Genomic DNA, 21,421 nt, shown 5'->3' with positions numbered 1-21,421 from the left:
GTAGAGAAAAGGAAACTGCTGCTGACAGTTTTTTAAATGTCATATATAAAACATGTATAAGATAAAAAATTTAATGAGTAAAAGATACAAAATGAAAGTGAGAGCTTCTTTCCTTCTCTTAACACCAGCTCCCATCCCATTGATAATAGTTTCCTGTAACTCATTCCAGAAAATGTTTTAATGCATATATTCACATAATATATGCATCTATTTACTTGTTCTAATAAACATGTTACACATTGTACTGTTACTTGTTCTTTTGCTTTTGAGGACACAGAACTACCTTATTCTTTTCACAGAGGCATCCTTATTCCATCATATGGATTTATAGTAATTTAGTTAACATGTCCCCCCTTTTTTTTAATAGATCTTTATTGGAGTATAATTGCTTCACAATATTGTGTTAGTTTCTGTTGCACAACAAAGCGAATCAGCTGTATGCATACACATGTCCCCATATCCCCTGCTCTTGAGCCTCCTTCCCATCCTCTCTATCCCACCCCTCTAGGTCATCGCAAAGCACTGAGCCGATCTCCCTGTGCTATGCTGCTGCTTCCCACCAGCCAACTATTTTACATTCGGTAGTGTATATATGTTGATACTACTCTCACTTCGCCCCAGCTTCGCCCTACTGCCCCATGTCCTCATGTCCATTCTCTATGTCTACCTCTTTATTCCTGCCCTGCAACTAGGTTCATCAGTACCATTTTTTTTTTTTTTTTTAGATTCTACATATATGTGTTAACATACGGTATTTGTTTTTCTCTTTCTGACTTACTTCACTCTGTATGACAGACTCTAGGTCCATCCACCTCACTACAAATAACTCAATTTCGTTTCTTTTTATGGCTGAGTAAAATTCCATTGTGTATATTTGCCACATCTTCTTTATCCATTCATCTGCTGATGGACGTTTAGGTTGGTTCCATGTCCTGGCTATTGAAAATAGAGCTGCAATGAACATTGTGGTACATGACTCTTTTTGAATTATGGTTTTCTCAGGGTATACTCCCAGTGGTGGGATTGCTGGGTCAAATAGTAGTTCTATTTTTAGTTTTTTGAGGAACCTCCGTACTGTTTTCCATAGTGGTTGTATCAATTTACATTCTCACCAACAGTGCAGGAGGGTTCCCTTTTCACCACACACTTTCCAGCATTTATTGTTTGTAGATTTTTTGATAATGGCCATTCTGACCGGTGTGAGGTGATACTTCATTGTAGTTTTGGTTTACATTTCTTTAATAATTAGTGATGTTGAACATCTTTTCTTGTGAGTCTTGACCATCTGTATGTTTTCCTTGGTGAAATGTCTATTTAGGTCTTCCACCCATTTTTTAACTGGATTATTTGTTTTTTTGATATTGAGCACCATGAGCTGTTTGTGTATTTTGGAGATTAATCCTTTGTCTGTTGTTTCAGTTTGCAAATATTTTCTCCCATTCTGAGGGTCGTCTTTTCATCTTGTTTATGGTTTTCTTTGCTGTGCAAAAGCTTTTAAGTTTAATTAAGTCCCATTTGTTTATTTTTGTTTTTATTTTCATTACTCTAGGAGGTGGGTCAGAAAAGATCTTGCTGTGGTTTATGTCAAAGAGTGTTTTTCCTGTGTTTTCCGCTAAGAGTTTTATAGTGTCTGGTCTTACATTTAAATCTTTAATCCATTTGGAATTTATTTTTGTGTATGGTGTTAAGTAGTGTTTTAATTTCATTCTTTTACATGTAGCTGTCCAGTTTTCCCATCAGCACTTATTGAAGAAGCTGTCTTTTCTCCATTGTATGTTCTTGCCTCCTTTGTCATAAATTAGGTGACCAAATGTGCATGGGTTTATCTCTGGGTATTTTTTTTTTTTTGCGATACACGGGCCTCTCACTGCTGTGGCCTCTCCCATTGTGGAGCACAGGCTCCAGACGTGCAGGCTCAGCGGCCATGGCTCACGGGCCCAGCCGCTCCACGGCATGTGGGATCTTCCCAGACCAGGGCACGAACCTGTGTCCCCTGCATTGGCAGGTGGACTCTCAACCACTGCACTACCAGGGAAGCCCTATCTCTGGGCATTCTATCCTATACCATTGATCTATATTTCTGTTTCTGTGCCAGTACCATACTATCTTGGTTATTGTAGCTTTGTGGTAGAGTTTGAAGTTGGAGAGCCTGATTCCTCCAACTCAGTTTTTCTTTCTCAAGATCGCTTTTGCTATTTGGGGTCTTCTGTGTTTCCATACTAATTGTAAAATTTTTTGTTCTAATTCTGTGAAGAATGCCATTGGTAGTTTGATAGGGGTTGCACTGAATCTGTAGATTGCTTTGGGTAGTATAGTAATTTTCACAATATTGATTCTTCCAATCCAAGAGCATGGTATATTTCTCCATTTGTTTATGTCATCTTTGATTTCTTTCATCAGTGTTTTATAATTTTCTGAGTACAAGTCTTTCACCTCCTTAGGCAGGTTTATTCCTAGGTATCTTATTCTTTTTGTTGCAGTGGTAAATGGGAGTGTTTCCTTAATTTCTCTTTCTGATTTTTTGTTGTTGGTGTATAGGAATGCCAGAGATTTCTGTGCATTAATTTTGTATCCTGCAACTTTACCAAATTCATTGATTAGTTCTACTAGTTTTCTGGTGGCATCTTTAGGATTTTCTATGTATAGTATCATGTCATCTGCAAACAGTGACATTTTTGCTTCTTCTTTTCCAATTTGTATTCCTTTTATTTCTTTTTCTTCTCTGATTGCTAAGGCTAGGACTTCCAAAACTATGTTGAATTATAGTGGCGAGAGTGGACATCCTTGTCTTGTTCCTGATTTTAGTGGAAATACTTTCGGTTTTTCACTATTGAGTGATGCTTGCTGTGGGTTTGTCATACATGGCCTTTATTATGTTGAGGTAGGTTCCCTCTATGCCCATTTTCTGGAGAGTTTTTGTCATAAATCAGTGTTGAATTTTGGCAAAAGCTTTTTCTGCGTCTATTGAGATGATCACATGATTTTTATTCCTTAATTTGTTAATGTGATGTATCACATTGATTGATTTGCATATATTGAAGAATACTTGCATCCCTGAGGTAAATTCTACTTGATCATGGTGTATGATCCTTTTAATGTGTTGTTAGATGCTGTTTGCTAGTATTTTGTTCAGGAATTTTGCATTTATGTTCATCAGTGATATTGATCTATAATTTTCTTTTTTTTGTGATATCTTTGTCTGGTTTTGGTATCAGGGTGATGGTGGCTTCATAGAATGAATTTGGGAGTGTTTCTCCCTCTGCAATTTTTTGGAAGAGTTTGAGAAGGATCGGTGTTCGCTCTTCTCTAAATGTTTGATAGAATTCGCCTGTGAAGCCTTCTGGTCCTGGACTTTTGTTTGTTGGAAGATTTTAAATTATGGTTTCAATTTCATTACTTGTGATAGGTCTGTTGAAGCAATTATACTCCAATAACGATCTGTTAGAAAAAAAAGTGGGGGTACTGGTCAAACTTGTTTCTAGTTAAGGCAAAAATTAGAAAGATGCAATATCAAAATATACTGAACAAAATCATTCTATATTTGTTGGTAGTATAGCTCTTTTGAGTGGAGAGAACTTTGGTTGCATGTTCTGGACGATCAGTTATCCTCTTTTGTCAGCCTGGTACTGTTAGGCCAAGCAACCTCTTTATTTTAAAGGAGAAAAATAAAATGCCCACAAAACGAAATCATGCTTCCTTATCCTGAAAAATGGACCAACTATCTATAGTCCATATTTATTGTCCCTTCTTTTATACAGAATAGAGTGAGGTCAAAAGAGTGGTTCTTGTCCCCAAGATGCTTATAATCTTAAGAGAAATGAGGATTTATAGAAACACTTGTATTATAAGTAGACTAGAATAACTGATATATTAACCATACTACCAATATGAAGAGGGAATACAGAGGAAACAGTGACACATTCTGCTTGAGGAAGTTGGGGAAGGCTTAAGGAGGATGTAGTATGTGAGCTGAAACTTTAAAAATTAAAAGCAGTTCATTAGATGCAGGCCTGTTGAGGAGCTTATAGCTACATACTTAATACACTGAGCCTAGAAATAGTTTCCACTTACTGTGCCTTGCAAGCATTGTAAGAGTTATTTTCCTCAAGTCAGTGATGTATGATGCAGAAAAACAGAAGTGAACTTTACCAAAGGAAATGTGTGTTACATTATGTCACATGAAAGGTCAGTTGTTGCCTAGATATTTTTTAGATTTCTGTGCCCTGATTGCCGCAAGGGCCAATGAAGTTTTGGTTGTTGCCCAGATGATTGGTTTCTTGTTTTGTTTGTTGGTTTTTTTCTGGTCACACAACTGTAAAATAGAGTTCAAGGCTGTCTATAGTTTAAAGACTGATAACTTCCTAAGACACACGTCAACTTTGGAAGACATAATGGTAAATTAGTTCTTTACATCTTGTAGAGCCTTATAGATTATATTTTTTTTCAGATTTTCAAAAATTTTATTCTATTTAATTTTATTTTTAAAGCTTATTTATAGTAAGAAAGTTGGACAAGATTAAAAAAAAAGAAATAATGGTCTGTTTAGATCTGACTTTAAATTATATGGGAATCAAACTTGTTCTTTGCTCTCAGTACCATCATACTTGTTTTGGGACCCCACTAGATTCTCATTTCCTTGACTGTTTTATTTCTTCAACTGATACATTCCTCCCTATCAGCAGTCTTCTGGTATCATTTCCTTATTTGCCTCCCTAGACTCTGAAACCGATCCTTTTGACCACGCTCACTTTTGGATCACTATAGAATCAATTGGAGTTGGCCTTACCGTCCTTCTCTTGTAAAGCTCAGACATATATATATATATATATATATATATATATATATATATATATATATATATATATATTTTTTTTTTTTTTTTTGCATTACGTGGGCCTCTCACTGTTGTGGCCTCTCCCGTTGTGGAGCACAGGCTCCGGACATGCAGGCTCGGCGGCCATGGCTCACGGGCCCAGCCGCTCCGCGGCATATGGGATCTTCCCGGACCGGGGCACAAACCCGCGTCCCCTGCATCGGCAGGCGGACTCTCAACCACTGCGCCACCAGGGAAGCCCTCAGCTATATATTGCATAGTTCTGCAACATTTCGTGTGAGCGTTCATAATGGAGAGAAGGTAAATGTTAGCTTAGTCTGCAGCTCCAGCTCTTATAAACTTCTCAAGCCACTTGCCATTTATCTTTTGCTACCACCACCCTATGGAGACTTTTGCTGCTAATAGCAGCTCCCTAGTGTTATAGTTCAGCGGTCCCCAACCTTTTTGGCACCAGGCACCAGTTTCAGGGAAGACAATTTCTCCACGGACGGTGGGGTGGGGGGATGGTTCAGGTGGTAATGAGAGTGATGGGGAGTGATGGCGAGCGGCAGATGAAGCTTCGCTCGCTCATCTGCCACTCACCTCCTGCTGTGAGGCCGGGTTTCTAACAGGGCGGACTGGTACCGGTCTGCGGCTCGGGGGTTGGGGACCCCTGTTATAGTTATTGAATTAATCCTATCCTACATGACTTGCAGAAAGCTTTGACTTTGTTGACCCCTGATTCCTTAAAGCAATCTCTTCCCTTGACTTCCAAAGCACCACAGTTTTCTTACTACCCACATTGATTCTCCTTTTCAGTCTCCTTCTAGGACTTCCTATGTTCACCCCTTTCCCATTATCAAGGGGACTCAGCACTCAGTCTTATGTCTTTTCCCACTCTATGTATCTTCCCGTGGTGACTCCATTAAAATCTCTGGCTTCAAATGTATTTTATAAGCTTATGACTCCCAAATTTATTGCCATTTTTGAAACATTAGCTGATATATCTCAGTATTTCCTGTTCCCCATTGGTTTACCACTCAACAAAAATAAAAACAAAACCCAAAATGCAAAGTAGCAGATTTTTCTAGGCTCACAAGTCTTGGGAGGAAGTGACAAGACTTCAATGAGGAAATAGCTGCATGGTGTATCTAGGCAGACATGGTTTGGACACTTGAATCAGTGTTCCCCTGATTTGTCTCCAAAATAATTGTGTGGGACTACAAAACTGTGAGATACTGGCATGAGGAGAAACCTTAGAGATATTCTTTCGTCTATTTTACAGGTGAATAGTAAGTGGCAGAGATAGTACTAGAACCCAAACCATCCAGAGATGCTCTACCTGCTGCCATCTCAGGACCTAATAATGTGGTACTCTTCCCCTAAATCTGAGTTAGTTTAAGGATATCAAGAGAAATCCCTGTTTCTATATAGACAGAATAATAACTAATAGGTGATCCCAGGAGATTTCAGTTATATTAGTTGTTACAATTGGTTTATAACAATATAACATCGCACACGTTGAAACTTTAATAGCAATATATATATGTGTGTGCGAAAAAGACACTAGTAAGAGAAACTTTGAAACTTTTTACTCTAATCATATGCCTACTTTTAGCCAGTATTTATGAAGGCCAACATTATTCCTCTTCAGTAACTGTATTTCCCTGTTTTCTCCAAGGGTCATGTGAAAGACTGTGTATAATTCAGAAGAGTTATTTCTACATTGAGAAAAAAATACCTCATATTTAAATCAATTCAAGTCTCTTCGTGACGTCTAGGCTGTATCTAGGACACATCTGGACATTTGGAAACATCCAAATTTGACTGAGTTTTCTAGCTTTCAACAGAATATTTAGTAAATAAAAGAATGAGGAGCTTATACTAATCATTGTTTTTCTAAAGGCAAGAGCATGTCAGTGGAGCCTATATCACTATAGCGCAGCCGTTATTTCTTGTCATACATCAGACTTGCCCCACTTTAGTGGAGGAGGCTGACATTCAACGGGTGTGGTTTTTGAGGTTGCCACATGGCCTTGCCATGACTTAAAATAGCTCCCTCTGGTTGCCAGATGGCCTGGGGAAGCAGCAAACACAAGCCTCATTGACCATAGAACTTGGTGTCTTAGGACTGAAAGCTCTTTCAGGATACCTTTTAAGTTTCTGTGTTTAAATATCTGGAGCATTTCAAGCCTTAAACCAAGATCTGGCTCCTCTTCTCCTCCTACCTTTAGTGAAAACAGAGGGTAAGAATTGATTTGGGGCACAGAAAGTGAATGCTGACATTTCACCATTCCCCCTGAGAACATATTATTAGTCATTAACTACTTTCCAGAAGAAAGTATCCCGTCTTCAGCCTAAATCCTTTGGAAGCTGTGTGAATAAGAGATGTGGAGAAACCTCATGGGGAGCCTATTCTGAGAGTCTGCAATATGTACCTTAAGGTACCTGGCAGGGGTGGAGGAAGCAGCCTTATATATACTCTTCAGGTCCAATTCCCCATTGTGTGTAGATGCATAAAATGCAATTTACTTCCAGTTATTGAATGATAATGTCTTGAAAATGAGAAAAACAACTGTCTTGAAGGAAAAGTCAAAGAGCATTATTTAGGGAAGGGAATTACTTTTCCTACTTATAGAATGGAAAAATGAGATAAATTGGTTTGAAAAGAGGAAAATAAATATATTGTAAGGAAGATTTTATTTATCAAACATTTATTGAGGGCTTCCCTGGTGGCGCAGTGGTTGAGAGTCCGCCTGCCGATGCAGGGGACATGGGTTTGTGCCCCGGTCCGGGAAGATCCCACATGCTGTGGAGCGGCTGGGCCCGTGAGCCATGGCCGCTGAGCCTGCACTTCCGGAGCCTGTGCTCCGCGGCGGGAGAGGCCACAACAGTGAGAGGCCCACGTACCGCAAAAAAACAAAAAAACATTTATTGAGTACCTGCTACATGCCAGAGATAGTTCTAGGCTCTGGATATATAATAGTCAGTGGACTAGGCCTCATGGGCTTCCCACTCTAGTGGAAGGGATGGCAGGAGACCTAACCCAGTGTGTGTGTGTTTGTGTGTGTGTGAAGAGAATCAAAGGACATTCCCCTAAAGAGGTGATGTTTAAGCCAAGACCTGAAAGAGGTTAAATGGACAAAGTCCTCAGTTTAGTTCGGCTTCATTTTCAATGATCCTGTTACAAAACAAGACAAAAATTCAGTTCTAGATCTTTTATTTTTCCTACCCATTGATGGTTGCCTGTCAGAGATACAATTCTAATTTCAACAGGAGATAATTGGATTGCTATCTCTTTTTCTAACCCTTGCATAGACATTTATTTCTTGTATCCCCCTTGGCAACCACAAGTCTGTTCTCTATGAGGGATGATGTCTTAATAGTCTCTGTTCAGGTACAATATAGCTCTATGATGAGTAAACAAAGAACTCAAGATGGATGAAGAAAAAAAAATAGCTGCTTTCACAGCATTATCTTGCATTGAGAAAAGTATATCAAAATATCCTTCTTCCCATACAGTTTATTCAATCCGTAACAAACTTATTGAGCATCTACCACGTGCAGGCCCTGTGTTTGTCATGGAGATACGATGGTGAGCAAAATAGACATTGTACTGGCTCTTGTGGAGTGTATAGTCTGATGGAGGAAGACAGACTTCATATAAATAATCACTCAGGTATCTAGTTCCTAAGTCTATCAAAAGAGACAATGTAGGTAAAAACATTGAAATAAAAGATTTTAGCTGGGACTTCCCTGGTGGTGCTGTGGTTAAGAATCCGCCTGCCAGTGCAGGGGACATGGGTTCGATCCCTGGTCTGGGAAGATCCCACATGCCGCGGAGCAACTAAGCCCGCGAGCCACAGCTACTGAGCCCGCGTGCTGCAATTACTGAAGCCCGTGTGCCTAGACCCCATGCTCTACAACAAGAGAAGCCCTCGCTCTCGCAACTAGAGAAAGCCTGTGCACAGCAACGAAGACCCAACACGACCAAAAAATAAATTAAAAAAAAAAAAGATTTTAGCTAAATATAGCAGGAAAGTTTAAAGTTTTGTTCGATTTTTGGCTATAACTCATGGTTTCTTCCTCTCTTCCCCTCATCCTCCTGCAATAATTATTTAAACTTAAGACTTCTGTAGTAAAAATATCATAAATTATTGTTTATTTTGGTTATTTTATTACTTGGCTTGCCTCGATGGCCAATGGCAAAATGCATTTTGGGGTAAACACCAGTCTGATTTACCCCCAAGTTGTTTTCCAATATTTAGTGAGTCAGAATTCCATTTTTTCATGGAAGTTTTGGAGCTCTGAAAAATTATCAACATCCATAATCAGGGGTGTATATTCTTGCACATTAAGAATATGAAAGGACAAATAGCTACAGAGGTATAAAATATGATTAACAGTCATTTGCACTGCTATCCACATGTCAGGAAGACTACTCTTAGAAGCTTATGAAGTAATTATATGTAGCCCAACATATTTTTTTTCTGGCTCCAGATCTAAGAAAATAACTTAAAATAACTTTTAATTTTTTTAGTATTAGAAGGTAGACACTGGAGGAGCAAACTAACCTCTTTAATATGGCAGGACAACATACTACTAGTCAGTTGATGTTTCATAGTTTCCTTTGAAATTTATGGACATAAATTAGAAAAAAATCCCAGAATTAATTTCTTTTCTTTCTAATTTTTTTCTTGTTTGCCTTCCTTCCTTTTCCTTATTTTTCCTTCCTTTTCCTTCGCTCCCCTCCCCTGCCCTCCCTTCCCCTTTCTTTCCCTTCCCTTCCTTTCCCTTCTCTTTTCTTTTTTCCCAAATGCTGTCATGTGGACCTCTGAGCTGTGTTGCTAATATTCATGATACATATGCTACTGATAGATAGTAAACAAGTATGGGGGTGAGAGGGCACACGAAATGGTGTGATGATATTGGAGAATACTTTCCACGGATATTTGATTTCTCAGGTCAAGGAAACTGCTAATAATCTGAAAAGGAAAGGCTTATTTACTACTTTTGCTTAATGCTGTGAAAATATGATCTTTAGTCGTAGTCTGTTGTTAAATTGCTTACTGTTTTAATAAAAATACTAGAGCTGAATTGCTAAGAATAAAGATAGCAAGTTAAGAAAGATGGAATAAAAGAAATGAAAAAATAAAAGAGTGAGACACCACTGACATCATCACCACTAAAGTAGATACTTCCCCAAATCAATGTCCTACCTCTGTTCATCTTCCTGGCCATAGATAGCAGCCAGATAAGAACTGTATAAAGAAGCAGTGAATAGAACAGTGGTTACCACAGGCGGGGAGGTAGAGGAAGTGGGAAGATGTTGGTCAAAGTGTACAAAGGTGCAGTTATGTCAGATGCATAAGTCTAGAGATCTAATGCATGGCATGATGGCTGTAGTTGATCATACTGTAGCGAATACTGAAAATTTGCTAAACGTTCTTGCCACATGTACACAAAAGGTGACTACGTGAGGTGATGGCGTGTTCATTAGCTTGACAGTAGTAATCATTTCACTATGTATGTGTATACCAAATCATGTTGTATGCCTTAAATATACGTAATTTTTATTAAAAAACATATATAAGATGCACTTCTTATGCTCTAAATCATGCATTCTCTGCAGGGTGATATCATCACCAAGGAATTGACAGTTAGTTTATACACAGTATATCTACCACATTAACATTTCATGGAGGAGGGGAGTGATGTTAAAAAATGTCTAAAAAGTTCTTCAGGGGAAGGAAATAATGAAAACAAATGCTTGAGAAACACCGCCCTTGATGGTATGTTTGTGCTGTGTAGAGGAGATAATTTACTTCTGGTGAAATTACTTAAATCTTGGTTTTTTTTTTTTTTTTTCTCCTGTAAGATTAGTCGTTTATTCTTTTTTTTTAATTACTTAAATCTTAAAGAATTTGATATTTATGTTACAACATCAACTAGGAAATGACCATGGTAGGATGAAGTCAAAATAGTAGCACAGCTAATAAATGACAGACGAGCCTGAGACAAATGGATAGTCTTCTCAGTAGCCTTACTATAAATCTAACAAAGCAGGACCCAAACAGACTCATATTGGCAATAAAAAAGGGGAAGGACGTAAATCCTTCTTTGCTTATTTACAGAATCTGTAGTTTTCATGTGTACATGTACAGTAGCCATTCTCTAACTTGCCAGATTAACAGAGGTTCTCCATACTCTCTGGAATACATCCTGGCTGGGGTCCGTGGCACTTGGAACACTCCAGGCTAGTAGGCTACTTGCTAGTACAGCTCATGCTTCTGTTCTTCCCAGTTGAGTCATATGCTTACAAGAGTCAACTTGGTTTTTTCCCAAACCTGTTAATGCCATTTGCATTTGTTACCATACTTAGTTATTATTCAAGAAAATAGCAGGCAAGTGTAGGAAATCAAAAAGAAAGAGGATTATTGTTTCTACAAACACTGAGTTGAATGCTTTAGAAAGAACCAATAAAGAGAGTCACAAATTTAAATTGAGAAGAGTCAAGGCGGTTGTACACTTGTGCCCAGCCACGTTCAAGTTCAGGTATGGAGAAGGTAGAGCTTTGGATTTAGCCAATTTGGGGGTTTTACCAGAGGAGTATGAAGGAGGAAAAGAAGACCTAGGGAGTTAAAGGTATATGTGAGTTAGTGAATATAGTGATGGATATTGGACTTTAAGATGGCTACGGAGGAAAATGAGAACATGAAGGTTGTGAGAGACACTGAAAAGAGGGTAGGCTTGGTCAAATGGAAGGGGTTGGGGGTAAGAGAGTCATCTGAAATATTGGAGATTGTAACTGGAGAATGGAATGCTTGAAATTGAGACTACAGAGGGGGTGCAATTAATGGTAATGACAAGCTAGGATTGGGTGGTTGTAGTGTTGTAGAGGACAACTCAATAGGGGTGAATGAAAAGGATATGAGAGGCCAGGTTATATTGGATGGATATTGAAACCACCAAGAACTATTCCAGGAATAGGGTTGGAGGGAGACAGTGAAATGGCTCAAGGAAGAAAGAGTGACGTGCGATTTAGTAAGTAGCAAATATATAAAAGACAGAGAAGGTTGTGGGCTGCCATAGCTGGGAAAAGCGTGTGGAGGAATGGGGTTACCTCCGGGTGTTGAAGCCTGAAGAGTCAGGTTGGGATGGACAGAGAGAACAGAGGAAGGTGTTTCAAGCTGTGGGTCACAGAATAAGCAAAGACCAAATGGCAGGAAGGAGCATAGTATGATTTCGAGGTCGGTGAGTTCACCAGGTGTCGCAGCTTCAGATTGTGAAACGTTTGGAATGTTGGACTGAGGATTCTTGTTTTTGTGCTTTTAACTTTTTCTGTAGAAAAGTAATGATTGTTTGGCTGCTGCCTTTTTCAAATTCTCTCAAAGCGTTAATCTTTACTGATATTATCATGCGAGTCAGATTCACTCTTGCATTGAAGCTGTGAGAAATTGCCTATACTTGTAAACAGAGCTAAATAGTCAAACACATTAAAATATAAAAGGACAGGTGGAAACAGATTAGAAAACAAAAATTTAGTGTACACTCCATAGGCTATATTTTCAGATGCTTGTGTCTGGTAAACCTCAGCGTCTTTATGTTTGAACCCTGATCTTAGAACTCTTTATCTTAGAATGCCACACCTTCAAATTAGTGGGGGTTTTTCCACAGAACTAAAAGTAAACTAAGTTAATTCTGCCATTTCTACTTCCCTTTAGCTTTCCATTCACTATTTTTATAAAACACAATAACAATTTACTGATTTGAGAAGAGATATTGAACTTTCATGAGAACTTATATATAGGGCTAGTCTGACCAGGGTCTTCTATTTCTTTAGCTAGAACAACATGGAAAGGCAAGTTACCAGAAAGCTTCTACTTGAGGTGTAATCAGAATAAAGGTGGGCTTCCCTGGTGGTACAGTGGTTGAGAGTCCGCCTGCCAATGCAGGGGACACGGGTTCATGCCCCGGTCTGGGAAGATCCCACATGCTGCGGAGCAGCTGGGCCCGTGAGCCGTGGCTGCTGGGCCTGCGCCCGCGTACCACAAAAAAAAAAAAAAAAAAAAAAAAGAATAAAGGTAATTTTTTGACTAGACAAATACCTGGTGACATCAGGTTATGTGTTCCCAATGTGTCCATCTCCAAAAGGGCCTCCTGGTGGGAAAAGAGATGGAACACTCAAAAGTTTCATTGAAGAGACTTTACCAAAGGGACTCTTTACAGGGGTGTGGGCAGAGTTAAGGGAACTAACAAACATGACGAAGCACATAGGGGAGTAACATATTTGGGATGCTGTTACTGTTCCTCGGCCTGAAGGGACAGGGAGAGTGAGTGGCATTAGAGTTGTAACCATGGATAGGGGCAACCAACAGGTGCTGTGGCCCTAAGCAGAGGAATGCACCACTGCCAAAACCTTGCCAGTCAGGGGAGGTGCAGACAGAACAAATACCCTCGTCTCTCTCTTCTCACCCTCTAGTCTCATTCAGTTGGTGGAACCCAACTGGAAGCCAGAAGGCAAGAGAGCCTAGATGATGTAGCCAAAGTGGTCAGCCTCTTACAGCAAGAAAGAGAAAAGCCAAGAATAGATCTGGAGAGAAAAAAGAGAATGACCAACACCCTACTTTTTCAACACTTTGATTCAATAAAAAATCTCCAAAAATTATTTTTGTTATTAAGCCACTGATGGGTTTAGAACTGGGCTCAATAAGTAGAACACACTGGGGAATAATCCAAATGAATGGCAGGTAGAAGCCAAAATACCATGTTTGTGACTGGTCAAGTTAGGTTGACGGGAACAGCTTGGTGGGAAGACCTATGAATCCACAGCTGAGCCCAAAATTCATCAGTCTTCTCCACCCTGTCTCAGATGGCACCAAACCATGTGGGAGAGAAAGCAGAAATGTATGCTTTCTGTGGCCAGTTTGCCTCCCTTCCTCAAAGGAAGATGGGGAACAAAGGGGCAGGCCCACCCACCGGGGAAAGCTGGAAGTGTAAAGCCCAGTGTATGGCCTCTGAGGGCAGCTCATGCCCAGGAGGAAAATGGGTGAGGCTGGACCACTTGTGCCTGATTACTCTTCTCAAACTTATAGGCAGAGAGGTCTCTCCACTGCCTTGGAGCAGGGTGAAGGAAGGGCATTGGAGGGGACTGCTTTTTCTCCACCACAGTTTCTCATTCACTGACTTATTCAACTTAGATGCTTTCAGGAGTTAGGCATCCTACAGATGCAGGGAATGCAACGATGAAGAGGATACGATTTATCCCTAGATGGTAATAATAAGAACTGCTAATGGTTACTGAGGATGCTCCTTAAGGCAGGATGTATTTTTCATTCCTTTCTCATGAAATATTCACAGCCACCATATTAGACAGGTACTATTACTAACTTTATTTTACAATTTGAAGAAACTGAGGCTTAGCAAAGTTAAGGGACTTGCTTAAAGTCACCGATTAGTTAGGGGCAGAGCTAGGATTTAAATCCTACAGTCTGGCTCCAGAGCTAGTGTTCCTAACTCTGTCCCATGTCGCAGGTCAGTGCTGGAAACAGGCTTGTGAACAAATAATTACAGTGTAATGAATGACGTAAGTGCGAATGGAGGGCTGTACAACGTGCGAAGGGAGAGAGGAAGGACTGACTACACAGGTCTATGTGTACGACATTTGTGCGATTTCCCTTGTCCATTGCCAGAAATGAACATAGTGGTGTCTTTATTGTTACTATACATGAAGTCAGATACAGAGCTCAATTTATGCTGCCCTGCTGTCCCTCCCAAGCATAACAGCACTTAAAATAATTTCTTCCTGACATCTTGGACCCCTTCCAAGGGTTCTGTTCCAGCTTTTGGATAAGGCAGAAACAGGAAGAGGATTTCCTAATGTTCCCCGACTAGAGACCTAAGTTGGAATTCGGAATCATTTTGTGATTAAAATCATTGTTAAGATTCTGTTGTCCTATAATATGTATATGTGTGTGTGTGTCAACTATATTATATAACAGCCGTGATACATGTGCTACAAAAATATCACTAAAATCAGCTGTGAGAAATTCCTATACTTCTCTCTATATAGGTCTTATGTCAAATGAAGTTGATTTTCTCTTTATAAAGTGGAATTCTCTCAAACATTTATTTTTGCTATGAATTTATCATAATTTAGTAGTCACAATGTCTGCTAATAATGGAAGACAAATCTACTTTTCTGTTTCATACCTCTGGGTAGAAATTTTTTCAACTTGGCCCCCTTTGGTGAATCACCTCACAGCTCATCTTTTTTTTTTTTTTTTTTTTTGCGGTACACAGGCCTCTCACTGTTGTGGCCTCTCCCGTTGTGGAGCACAGGCTCCGGACACGCAGGCTCAGCGGCCATGGCTCACGGGCCCAGCCGCTCCACGGCACGTGGGATCTTCCTGGACTGGGTCACGAACCCATGTCCCCTGCATTGGCAGGCGGACTCTCAACCACTGTGCCACCAGGGAAGCCCTCACAGCTCATCTTTGACATACTGAACATCCATACCTTTGGTTTTTATATCATTCGCTCCTAGAGGAGGTTTCATGAGGTTTGTATGACCAGACTGGATAAACAGGTGCCGCCTGCTGCCGCCAAGTGATGGCCTATTCATGCCAGGATATTAAGCACATCCTGCAGTTCAGTGTAAACACCAGGTGGGATTCTAATCCACTCAGCACAGAGTCCCTTACTCTTTCCTCCTGAATGAATGAAAATCTCTGGAAAGTCCCTGCTTAGAAATTCTCTAAAACTTTTGAAGTCAGTGAGTCTCACTCTAAAAGGACCCAAAAAGAGGGCTGGATCCATGCCTCCCATGCCTCCCCTATTCACCGCATATTTCTTGGAGTGACCTCAGAAACACACAGGAAAGTTCCAAGTTAACATGTAGCCCTCTTTTTTTGTACTAGGTTATACAGGGTTTCAGGGTTTCAAGGTTGGAGAAATCCTCCCTCCTTTCCAAAGGTGAAATTGCCTGGGAGTTTTGCACTCCTGACTCATTACTACTTTTCTCTCCTTTTAGGACTAGAGAGAAGACAAAGTGAGACAAGCTAAACCTTACAACAATGGGATAAACTCTGGTCTTAAAGCGGGGTCTTTGGTCTGTAGAATAAATGGTGACACTACTTAGACCCACCCAGATCCATCATCAATGAAGTTTCCCAGGAGGAGGTACAGCCTAGCTTACTGATTGGCCAGATGTCAGCAACAAAGGTGCATGGACACTGTAGCTCTCTTCTCATGGCCTTTTCTTCCTTAAGCATACCAGTATATCATACAGGCATAGGTGGTCTGATAAATGGAATAATTTTGGAGGGGGGCACAGTGCAATAGCTTTGAAGGAAAAGAGGCTAGGTCTTCTGATAACTTATTCATTGTCAAAGGAATAATCTGAAAATTGACCATTGTGGCAAACCACTGGCTGTCTCCCAATATTGATTCTCCCCCTTTTTTTCTATGGTAACAGAATCCCCAATATGTAGCTGGGAACAACCTTGAAGTTCTGTTGGTCATATGACTAAGTTTTGGCTAATGGAATATAAGCAGAAGTGATGCCATTTCTGAGTTGTGTCCTTAAAGGAAGGGGCAGGCCATCCTTTTCTCCATCTTACCCTCCAGTTGGCTGGAATGTGAGTGTGAAGGTGATCCATCCTAGATCATGTGGGTCCAAGGATGGCCAAGGTACATGATAGAAGGCACCTGGGTCTCTGAGCCTCGAGCCGCCACACCAGACCTGGGCTACTTACCCCCAGACTGTTAGATGAGAAAGGAAAAACCACCTGTTGTGTTTAAACCCTTATTATCTTGGGTCTCAGGACTATCCTAAGTTGATGACTTTGGATTTCAATACAATAGAGTCTTTTAGTTGAGAACATTGCCTTGTTAATTTAACTCATCTGTTTCAACAGGTAGCCTTCCTTTTCTCAGAGCTCTGTAGCTTCCAGTTAGGGTGCTGCCTTTTGGGGGGTTACACAGAGAAAGAAAGGGCTGTGAAATTAGGCCTCAGGTCGAATAGGGAGTGGAGATATAGACTTTTCACTTAGACCCCAAAATCCTGTCTGATCCTGTTGTTAGGACATCTATGAAATTTCCATATTCTATCCCAGGAAAAGAACTTTAATTTTTCTTTGATGCCACATTCTTCTTTAGCCAGCAATACAAGAAAACCACTGTTTGCTGTGGTTTTTTGGCAGAACTCTGAAGTGTGGCCTGGATCTGGGAACCCACAATCCAAGAATAAGTCACCATTTACATACAAAATTGTTGAATTTGGGTAGAAACTAATTCCAGCTATGCTTGTGAAGCCACTGCCTTTCAGGGTTAAAAAAAGAGCTTATTTTTAAAGTGTGTTTCACTGTTTACTGGTGACTACCAAAATAATTATTTCCTGTGTGGGTCACAGGGAGTGAGGTAATCCCAAGGAAAATGTTCCATTGTGCTTACTGGGCTGGGCAGTGCAGCAGCTCCAGACATTCCCTTAAAGGAAAGGTAATCGTGCTGAATGATAAAGTCTGATTCATATGCCCCTTGGAGGGAGATCCATTTTCTACTTGTTACTTTCAGGATCTTATGAGAGATGGCAAATGTGACCATACACATACACATACACATACACAGAGTAGCATGTCTGTGGGTGCCCTTATCATGTTGGTTCATTTAAATAGTTTTATAGATGTTTGAGAAGGAGAATGTCTTTAGGAGCCAAGATAATGCTCTCTGCCCCTAACAGTGTAAAAGAAGAAACTTACCTTGTACAAGTTGTTATTGGTTTACTTGAGCCACTTGAGGGCATGCTTCATTTGCCTTTGTCTTCCCAGCCCATACTAATGGGCCCATCACTGAATGCAATGCTCATTAACCATCTGTGGATGAAAGTATATAGCTTGTAAAGGAAGTGAATTCCAGGGAGGGGACTACTACTCCAAAACTGATTTCCTCGGTACCATGACAATGAGATGAGAGAGTTTGCCAGAAGGTATGTCTGGCCAGCCAAGATTGGAGCATCCCTGAGCTATCAAACTCCATGGTTCCAGTGGTTAAACAGTTCTGTGCTTCCAAACTCCATCTTCCCTGGAGTGATAGGCATAGAATTTTCCACACAAATGTGTTACATACGGGCACAGCAAGTAGAGTGAACTGTAGCAGCTGGATCAACAGGGGACAAACGAGGCCAAATGGGATACTACTTCTGGTCCTAAAGCAGAGGAATGCTTTTTTTTTTTTTTTTTTTTTTGTGGTACGCGGGCCTCTCACTGTTGTGGCCTCTCCCGTTGCGGAGCACAGGCTCCGGACACGCAGGCTCAGCGGCCATGGCTCACGGGCCCAGCCGCTCCACGGCATGTGGGATCTTCCCGGACCGGGGCACGAACCCGTGTCCCCTGCATCAGCAGGCGGACTCTCAACCACTGTGCCACCAGGGAAGCCCAGAAATGCTTTTTAATGTATACTACCTGATACTTCACCCTGCCGAACCTTCCATTGCTGCTCTGGTTTAAGAGTATACCACGTATGTTACAGATTACAGAGCTGCATATCATAAAAGGCAATGTTCACCACTGATTAATCCACTCACCCAATTTTTATGGAGTGCCTGCTATGTGTTAGGCATTGTATTGGTGCTGGGGTTTGGAGGTGAACAAGCCAGATGTGGTCCCTGCCCTTAAGAATTTAGCCTCTAATAGAAGAGGTAGACAAAAAACACACACCAAAAATAGAGAAAAATTACGAATTGTGGCAATTTAAGAAAAACAAACTGGATTTTGAGGTAGGGAATAAAAGAAGTACCCAATTTACATAAAGTGCTCAGAAATGACTGTCAGCAGGAGGAGTGAACCCTGGGAAGAGTGTGAAGGGGAAGAACTTTCCAGGCAGAGGAAAGAGTTCATATTAAGGAACTGACACCTTAAAGAAATTGGTGTTTCAGAGGACAAAAAAAAAACAATGCTCATGGGTTTGCAGCAGAGTGAGTGACAGGGAGAGGCTGCCCTAACTGGCAGAAGTCCTCCAAGGATTTTTTTATCTACTGTCGAGGAGTATTTACAGGGCAGGCAGGGGGCTTGACATCGTTATCCAGAGGAAGAGGTCTGAGCTTGAGTGTGCTCCTTCCACTACATGTTCAAAGTCTTGTCTCAGCAACTATATGTCCCATTCTGTCAAGTAATGATGAGCAAAATGGAAAGTTGGAATTCATCTGAAATGTAGGAGAAAAGCAAGTGCAGGTGGAACTGTAGAGCTTAGTATTGTCACACAAGTATCAGGCTAAAATGAGCAAACCATGGTTGGGAGTGGCCATCCACACCTGGTTAGTCTTTGGAACTGGAAGCTAAAGAGAATACTGACATTCAGGTCTACACTGTTATGTACACTTTCTGCTCCTTGATCTTCCAGGATATAGACATGTGGGAAGTGTCTTTTATAGGTGTCATTAGGATGCTGTCAGATTCCAGTACTGAGATTATAGGGCATGCAGTGCTCTGTGTGTGTGTGTGTGTGTGTGTGTGTGTGTGTGTGTGTGTGTGTGATCCATGTGTAGATTGATGAGATGCTGACGGCAGCCAGATGTACCGACTTAAGCAGGGGTTCTTGACCAGGGGTCTGATGTAATCTTGGGCAGGAAAAAAATTACATCTTTATTTTCATTAACCTCTCTAACTGAAATTTAGCATTTTGGCAATGTATTTAGGCAACAAACCACAGTAATTTTAGCAGTACTGGTGACTTTGCCATCAATAGAAATTACAGATATTTTCATATCACATAGTTCTTGCAGGTGTCTCAAAATATCACTTATGCTAATCACTACTTCAAAATTACAGTAGTTACCACACCATAGCTAGATCTTGTCATTTGATGTATTAATAAAGCAAATTTTTATGATATCACATTTTAAAAAATATTTAAAAACTGCATTTCAATCCTTCTGGTTTTCTTTGCAATCCTATGTGGGCTTTTTTTTTTTTTTTTTTTTTTGCATTTCAGAATAAGATTGTGAGAAGGGGCTTTTAGGCTCCCAGACTGCCAAAGGGGTCCCTGACACAAAAGAGATTAAGAATTGCCAGACTGAAGATGGTGTTTTGGGAACCCTAGCCCACCTTCTTCTCAGTCTGCTGGTTTTCCGAATAAGGTTGTATTCCTTGCCTCACCTCCCAATTTATTGGCCTGTAACAAATTTGGCTTAGCCAGTCAGGAACCTCGTTGCTTGTGGCTAGCTGGCCCCAGTCAGGTGATATTGGGGCAAGGCCCTAGCAGCTGCCGGGACCATTTGTACTGAGGATCTTCCCTTCAAAATTCCCTGAAGCATCACTGACTACCCCAGCACTTGGCAGTTGGAGCAAGGAATCGACAAACTTCTGCAAGTTGGTGGACTCAATTTTGGAGGGCTGTTCACTGCTATGAATCTTTAATCTTAAAAGCTGAAGGAAAAATGGAGTCTGAATTCTTTTGTCAGGTCACTTCAACCTCTTATTGGAAGATTATCCAAAAGCATTATCTGCTTATCAGAGATACTACAGTTTACAGTCTGACTATTGGAAGGGTAATTAAAGCATTTCAAGAGTTGCTTTATGTTGATCGCAGCTTTTGTCGAGCCAAGGAATTTCATTTATGACTTGGGCTTATGTTCAAAGTGAACACAGACTATGAATCTAGTTTAAAGCATTTTCAGTTAGCTTTGATTGACTCTAAGCCCTGTACTTTGTCCAGTGTTGAAATTCAGTTTCGTATTGCCCACTTGTATGAAAACCAGAGTGAAAATAAATATTAAAACTCAAGCTGCCATGGCCAGCCGCCTCTCAAGTGCCAGCGCAGCCTGGAGACTCTGGCCCCCCCCAAGTTCACCTGCGGTCGCACAAGCTTGAACGCATCCCACAGTTGGTGGACAGCAAGTTGCTGTGTGGCTGACAGGGTCTTGGTGCTTTGGCCGGGTGTCAGGCCTGAGCCTCTGAGGTGGGAGAGCCGAGTTCAGGATATTGGTCCACCAGAGACCTACAGGTCCCACATAATATCAAATGGCGAAAGCTCTCCCAGAGATCTCCATCTCAATGCTAAGACCCAGCTCAACTCAATGACCAGCAAACTACAGTGCTGGACACCCTATGCCAAACAACTAGCAAGACAGGAACACAACCCCACCCATTAGCAAGAAGCTGCCTAAAATCATAATAAGTTCACAAACACACCACCGGATGTGGTCTTGCCCACCAGAAAGATAAGATCCAGTCTCATCCATCAGAACACAGGCACCCGTCCCCTCCACCAGGAGGCCTACACAACCCACTGAACCAAACTTACCCACTGGGAGCAGACACCAAACACAATGGGAACTACGAACCTGCAGCCTGTGAAAAGGAGACCCCAAAGACAGTAAGTTAAGCAAAATGAGAAGACAGAGAAACACACAGCATATGAAGGAGCAAGGTAAAAACCCATCAGACTAAACAAATGAAGAGGAAATAGGCAGTCCACCTGAAAAACAATTCAGACTAATGATAGTAAAGATGAGCCAAAATCTTGGAAATAGAATGGAGAAAATACAAGAAACATTTAACAAGGACCTAGAAGAAGTAAAGAGCAAACAAAAATGATGAACAGCACAATAAA

The 21,421-nt window shown here is 40.8% G+C and overlaps 1 long non-coding RNA gene across 1 annotated transcript in view; it reads right to left on the bottom strand.

Annotated features, from left to right (window-relative positions):
• Nucleotides 1–311: 311 nt before the first annotated feature.
• LOC141279063 (uncharacterized) overlaps nt 312–21,421 on the bottom strand; it is a 30,934-nt gene continuing 9,824 nt past the window's right edge. The window contains exons 2-3 of the long non-coding RNA XR_012332815.1: nt 17,572–17,685; nt 312–3,438 (exon numbers count right to left, since the gene is read on the bottom strand). This is a non-coding gene — a long non-coding RNA (uncharacterized lncRNA). The remainder of the gene's footprint in view (nt 3,439–17,571; nt 17,686–21,421) is intronic.

The sequence above is a fragment of the Tursiops truncatus genome, chromosome 7 (genome assembly GCF_011762595.2).
Source record: "Tursiops truncatus isolate mTurTru1 chromosome 7, mTurTru1.mat.Y, whole genome shotgun sequence".
NCBI lineage: Eukaryota > Metazoa > Chordata > Mammalia > Artiodactyla > Delphinidae > Tursiops > Tursiops truncatus.
This window is presented reverse-complemented; position numbering and strand designations above follow the sequence as displayed.